Here is a 7,293-nt window from a genome sequence, read left to right as displayed (position 1 = left end):
GGATTTTCAACCAAAGGCTAATTTTGCCATCATGAAAAACTTCAGGAAGTTTAGTCATGATAAATAAACTAGTTTGGTAAGTTAAAACCTGAGTTCATCGAAGGCGAGGCCTATTATGTAGTAATTTTGCAGTTGCAGGAGCATAAACAATAACAGATTATATCCCATTCAAGCAACTATTAGTGTACCCTTTATTTTTCCAAATGCGTTCTCTGAATATCTCTTAGGAAGTCAAGAAAAGTGCAAAACATAGCAGACATATAAGGCCGCAAATACGAGTTTTAGAACTCAGAATGGATATAATTTCAGTCCTCAAGAAGATATAAGAGAAAATGACAATTAAAAATCTTACAAGACCATTGATTACAATTATGAACCTCAAATTATTGAAATCCCAATAATTAAATATGTTTCTTACCTAAAATTAAAAATATATGAGTTTATAAAGTTGATTTCAAGTATTAAAATTACTATTATAGATTGAAATTATTGTTAATCTCAATTAGTACTGGATAAACGGGTTACGGGCCAGCTCGTGAGTTAGTATTTTTGCGGGTTGGGTTAAGCTAACCCGTCAAATAAAACGGGTTGAAAAACCCAACTCAACTCCCAGCCGGCAGAAATTTATCAATTTTTTTAACAATTTAAAATTTATATAATATAAATATATATATTTATTTCACATTTTAAGACAAATTAACAATTAAAGAACTTGTAAATAAATAAAATAAATATAAAATTCAACCAAGCAAATTTATTTTGTTAAATTTTTACTATTAATCATCTTCTCGCCTAGGTGTATTATCTTTCTCACTAGGAAAGAAAATTTAAACATAAACCCATATTACTTTTTCTAATGAATTTATATTTATGATTTCAATCAATAGATCTTATGAGATTAACAAATAATATATATTCAAAATATTTTTATAAAAACTAATAAATCATTGATTTACAAACTACAACAAAAATTTTAATTGCAAATTGTAAAAAAGATTTATATTATATTTCAAATGTAAAGAATATATTTGGGAGTTATAAATTATATATTTGAGAGATATTATCATTATTGTAGATTTATAAAAAGATATAATATGATTAAAAAATAAAAAAATTATTCTTAAAAAATATGCTAACCCGCGGACTAACTTGTGTTAACCTACTAGTTTTGTGGGTTGGGTTAGCCCAATCCATTTTAAAAAAACGAACTAATTTGTTCAATCTAATCCGTCAAATTTTGTGGGTTAAACAAGCTAGCTCACATGCTTAACTTGTTTTTTCGACTCCAATCTCAGTTAGAAAAACTAGAATCTAAACTTGAAAATGGGATTAACAATAATCTCAACTCATAATAGCAAATTCAATAGTCTCAACCCATATTACTTGGGATCCTTATTTCCCCCAATTGACATTAATAATAGTCTCAACCTATAATAGTAATTTCAGTAGTGTCTTTCCTTGACTTTCTAAGTAGTTTACCTATATATTAACAAGTATAAAAATTTACCAATGATTAGCTTCATATTCAAAAGTGATTTTGATAAATTTTTAAGATTATCATATATTCATAAATGTCTTTCAAAAGTTTTACAAGTTAATTTTAGTTTCATAGTGGGAAATGTAACATCCTGATTTTTTATATAATAAAGAAATTGTGGAATTTAGGTTTTGAGAAAAAAAATGATAATAATAGGAATTTATATTATTTGAGGTTATTTAGAAATAATATTATGGTTAGGTATTTAATTATGAATTTAAAAATTTAAATTTAAAACCACATAAGTAATATTTAGATAAGATATAATATACAAATAATTTTTTTTTATGTGTGTGTTTAAAAAAAAGAGAAGGTAGAAGGAACAAAAAAAGGGGGGTAGAAGGTTGTTGTTTCTAAGTCCCACATTGGTTAGATGAGGGAAGAGAAGAGGTGCCTTCATGTATAAAAAGGAGGGGGTGTGTGCATTAGGAAGCATGAGAGGGTAAGATGCAATTTAGAGAAAATTGCAACTTTTGGCCCAAAGGTTTGAATAATTAAATTCAAACCTATAGTTTTTTTTAATATAATTTTGGGACTCACAATCCCATTTTTATATTATTTTTCTCTCTTCCTCTCACGTTGCTCGGCGTTTTCTCGCAAGGGAGGATTATTTTCTTTTTCTTCAGGTATGTTCTAACTTTCCTGTTTAGATTAGCATTTAAAAATTTATTTAATTACAAAATTAATTTTATAGTTATTTTCTAAATAATATTAGCTTTCTAGTGATATGATTATTTTGTAGGATAGAGTAAATATTTTGATTAAGATTTTTTTTATAGGATAGTTAATCTGATGATATGATAGATTAAAATATAGGTTAAAACTCTTAGGGATATAATAAATATTATAGAATATTTTCTTGAGGTTGAAACTCATGTTTAAGAATTTTTGAGTTAAAATCTAGATCTATATGGTTGAATTTATGTGGAATCTGAGATGTAGGGATAAATCTCTGATTATTAAATATTTATTTAAGTATGAATAGGTATTTTTGAGGTTATAGAAAGGTGATTTGAGGTTTCAGGATAATTCTAAAATTTTTAATTTATTTTTAAACGAATTTTTAGAATATAGAATGATGAAATTGTGATACTAGAAGTGATTTGAGGATAAAAAAAATAGTTTATTAGGGTACGAGAATTTTAGAAAAGAATTTAGAAAGTTAAATGAGGCATAAATCTTAAATTAGTATTAATATGGATTATAGATCTAAGACTTTCTAACTCTTTAAATTAAAGTTATTTATTTTAATATAAAATTAATATATAGTATTGTGAAATAATTATGTAGATTATATTGACAAAGATAGTGGTGAAAAAGGAGTTGTGAAGGGGAACTTGTTATTCAAGACACAAGGTAACCATTATTAATGTGTTGTGATGAGTGTGTTTGTGAATGGTTATGTGTTGTTTTGTTGTTTGGAAAAATTATGAATTATTGAAAATAAATACTGTATATACTTGTTTGAAATTATTGCCAAGCGGGTTAAAAATTTATTTTTTATTTATCATGATGAGATATTATTGTTCGGATATATTCCTGTTTGGATATTTGAATGATGCATGACTTGTCAGGGTATTTTAATGTATGGTGTTAATGGGAATTTCTGTTCTGTTAATTATTACCACGTGGTAAGCCCTCATTGGACCCAATGAGTGGCGTGTCGCTTGGTCCAACTCACCTTTGGCCGGGTGATTTGGCGTCCGAGCATGGTGAAAGGAGGAGATAAGGTGCAGTCATGCAATTAAATACTTGTTCGGTTTGTTTGAAAATATTGTTTGGTTAAATGTTTTGTGTGCCCACTTAGCAATCGCATGATTAGTTACATCCGCATGCATCATTACATATTAATTTTTGGTTACTGGGACTTTTAAGTCTCATTCCCCGTGGTTAATATTTTTACAGGAGCGAATCCGGCCGAGAAAGCACCAGAGGTGTAATTATGGTGTATGAGACACCATCTTTTACGTTGCCTCTTATTTTGAATTATACAATGTATCTTGTGCCAACTTAGGACATATCTTGTCTATGGAGCATGTAAACTCTAATCCTTTTTATTAAATGCATTTATATGTCCAAGAGGATTATGTCTGTCCCTTTTGATTCATGACCTAATTTAAATAACATGCTATGAGGATCATGTCTGTCCCTCATGGTTCTAATTGCTTTTTGAGATATTTTAAGACCTGTGGTATATTGTCTTGGATGTATCATGGTAGAAATTTTTCTACCATGATAAGGGTATGATAAGGGTTCAATGAAAAAAAAATGATTTGTTGAATTAATAATTTGTGAAAAATCGGTTTGTAAATTTGAGGGTGTTACATATTGGTATCAGAGCATTATGTTTCGAGCCTATATTTTAGTAACACTTATTTAAACTTTTATTTGAAACTATTATTTGTGTGAATTTAATATGTATTTATTATGTGTGGTGCATTGCATATAGTCGGTTGGCAATATACATTGTTATGGTGCTTCTCATTGTATGGCCATTATATAGCTAGGCTAATTTTATTATTTACATCTTGTATCCTTTAGGAGGGGAGAGAAAATGCTTGTTACTCGTGGTAACTCAGGATTCCAACATAAGCACCTGCCACCGCCACTGCCAAATGAGGAGCCTGACTTGGCGGAATTAAGAATGCTTGTAAAAACATTAACAGACAAGGTTCAAGGATACGAACAAGAGTTGACGGAGCTAAAGAGGCAAAAGGTAACTGAAAATGGAGATAGGGCTCATGTTGAGAGTCATGTGGGGGAAGGCAGTTCCTCACATCCTGCCACTCTGAGAGATCATGAGTCTAGAAGGAAAGAAATTAGGCAGGAGGAACAGAGAGCCCCACCGACCATTACTGATGTGTGGGAAACTGTTAGGAAGTTTAACCCTCCTACGTTTGATGGTAACCTTAAACCATCCGTGGTAGAGGAATGGGTGAAGAGACTCGAATCCATCTTTTGAGTAGTCACATGCACCAGCAATCAAAAAGTATAAGTAGCATTAGTGCTCCTAGTGAAAGGAGCAAGAGATTGGTGGGAGACAGCAGGGCCCAGGGATGATTCTACACTCACCTGGGAGGAATTCAAGGAAAAATTATTCAGGCATTACTTTCCATCAGAGTTAAGGTCTGAGAAGGAAGCGGAATTCCATGCCTTTAAGCAAGGGAACCTCGATGAGGACACATTCATTGCTAAGTTTTAGGAGTTATCTAGATACTCCACGTACCTGCAGTATAGGGATGATTCCGAATGGAAGGCTAAGCGCTTATTGGAGAAGGCTAGACCAGAATTGAGGGAACAATTGGCTCATCTAGATATCCGAGATTATGATGAAATGTGCATAAAACTACAAGTAGTAGCTCGCAGTAAGAAGGAGGTTGAGAGAGAGAAGAGGGGTTATTCATATAATAGACCCCCAACCTACCCTCGACCCACCGGAGGCATTATGAAGAAAAACCATCAGGGTTCGAGTAGCTCATGGAACCAAGGAAGGCAGAAGGGTCTATTTCAAAGGGGCCAAGGACAGAGGAGCTATCATAGTAGTTATCACGGGTCACAGAGGAGCCCAACAGTATCTACCCCTGCCCCGAGTACAGCGAGCTCTCAACAGTGCACTAAATGCGGGCGTCGTCATTTCGGACAGTGCTGGGTCTGTTACATTTGTGGGAAACCCGGTCACATTGCAAAGTTTTGTGGGGACAACCAGGGCTCAAATATGAAGAACCCTTCCCAACATCCTACTGTCTTTGGTCGTGTGTTTGCTCTTACTCAGGACACCATGAACTCCCCAGATGCCATTAGAGGTAACATCAAAATCCTTCATCATGATATTATTGCACTATTTGATTCGGGTGCTACACACTCTTTTATTTCTGAAACTTGTGTAAAGAACCTTGATTTGCCTGTGTGTATTTTACCTTTTGATATGAATGTGTCTACTCCTGCGGGAGAATCTGTGAGGACCGCTAAGGCATGCCTTAACCTAGTAGTCGAGTTTAAAAATAGAAAAACAACTATAGACTTAATTATCCTACCACTGAGAGGTATGGATGTAATTGTGGGAATGAATTGGATGGCTGCAAATGGTGCTATCCTAGATTGTAGAGAGAGGAGTGTGTCTTTATCTTCTTTGTCGGTGACCCCAGTCGAGACTCAAGATCATGTTTTCTTGTCGGCGGCGCAAGTTGATAGATGTATGAAGAAGGGTTGCCAGGCCTACATGGTTTTCTTCTCTATCCAAGCTGAGATTGATGAAGGCGTGAAGAATATCCCAATTGTCAAAGAATTTGCGGATGTATTTCCAGACGAAGTCTCCGGTTTACCCCCAAAGCGCGAGGTAGAGTTCTCAATTGAATTGGTACCCGGTACAGGGCCAATTTCTAAGGCTCCTTATCGGATGTCCCCTTCAGAGTTAGCGGAACTGAAAAGGCAAATTGAAGAGCTACTTGAGAAGGGTTTCATCAGACCGAGTGTTTCACCTTGGGGATCTCCAGTCCTTTTTGTAAAGAAGAAGGACAGAAGCCTCCGATTGTGCATTGATTATAGACAATTGAACAAAGTAACCATCAAGAACAAATATCCACTTCCGAGAATCGATGATTTGCTGGATCAGCTTGTGGGATCCGCAGTTTTCTCAAAGATTGACTTAAGGTCAGGGTACCACCAATTGAGAGTAAGAGCAGAGGATATACCTAAGACAGCATTTCGGACGAGATATGGGCATTATGAATTCATGGTGATGCTGTTTGGACTTACGAATGCTCCTGCGGTATTCATGGATTACATGAATAGGATCTTTCGACCCTATTTAGATAAGTTTGTAGTAGTGTTTATTGATGACATTCTTATTTATTCAAAGGATGAGGAGGCTCATGGTGAACATTTAAGAATCGTCTTGCAAGTTTTGAGGGAACATAAGCTTTATGCCAAATTAAGCAAGTGTGAATTTTGGCTCCAAGAAGTAAAGTTTTTGGGCCATGTTGTGTCCAGAGATGGAGTTGCGGTGGATCCTAGCAAGATTGATGCAGTGATGAAGTGGGAACAGCCAAAATCTGTTACAGAGATACGAAGCTTTTTAGGTCTAGCAGGTTATTATCGTCGCTTTATTAAGGGATTTTTGCAAATTGCGATGCCCTTAACTAAGCTAACTAAGAAGGATGCCCCATTTATTTGGACTGACAAATGTGAAGCTGCTTTCCAAGAATTGAAAAAGACGTTAACCACTACTCCAGTATTGACTATTCCTGACCCTGTGGTGCCGTACACTCTGTACACTGATGCTTCTTTAAAGGGTTTAGGATGTGTTTTGATGCAAAATGACCGAGTGGTTGCCTATTCCTCCAGACAGTTGAGACCACACGAGGAAAATTACCCTACTCATGACTTGGAGTTAGCTGCAGTTGTGTTTGCTCTGAAGATATGGAGACACTACTTGTATGGATCTAAGTTTCAAATCTTCAGTGACCATAAGAGCCTGAAGTATTTATTTGATCAAAAAGAGCTTAATATGAGGCAGCGACGATGGATGGAATTTCTGAAGGATTATGACTTTGAATTACATTACCATCCGGGTAAGGCTAACGTGGTAGCTGACGCCTTAAGTAGAAAGACTATTCATGCTGCACATTTGATGGTTCATGAATATCATTTGTGGAACAGTTTTCATGATGTTCCAGTAGATGTGATTGAACATCAAATGGCCGCACTCCAGGTAGCAGACTTTGAGAGCAAATTCTGGGAAGATCTCAGAGTCTCAC

The 7,293-nt window shown here is 34.7% G+C and overlaps 1 long non-coding RNA gene across 1 annotated transcript; it reads left to right on the top strand.

Moving 5' to 3' along the window:
• Positions 1 to 1,992: 1,992 nt before the first annotated feature.
• Positions 1,993 to 3,633, top strand: LOC129295003 (uncharacterized). Its single transcript, XR_008589486.1, has 3 exons — positions 1,993 to 2,163; positions 2,828 to 2,893; positions 3,443 to 3,633. It is a non-coding gene; the product is annotated as an uncharacterized LOC129295003 (long non-coding RNA).
• Positions 3,634 to 7,293: the final 3,660 nt, after the last annotated feature.

The sequence above is a fragment of the Prosopis cineraria genome, unplaced genomic scaffold, assembly GCF_029017545.1.
Source record: "Prosopis cineraria cultivar Desert tree isolate PC_DT_omini unplaced genomic scaffold, ASM2901754v1 PC33, whole genome shotgun sequence".
NCBI lineage: Eukaryota > Viridiplantae > Streptophyta > Magnoliopsida > Fabales > Fabaceae > Prosopis > Prosopis cineraria.
The sequence above is the reverse complement of the archived record's forward strand: the minus strand, read 5'-3'. Positions and strand labels throughout refer to the sequence as shown.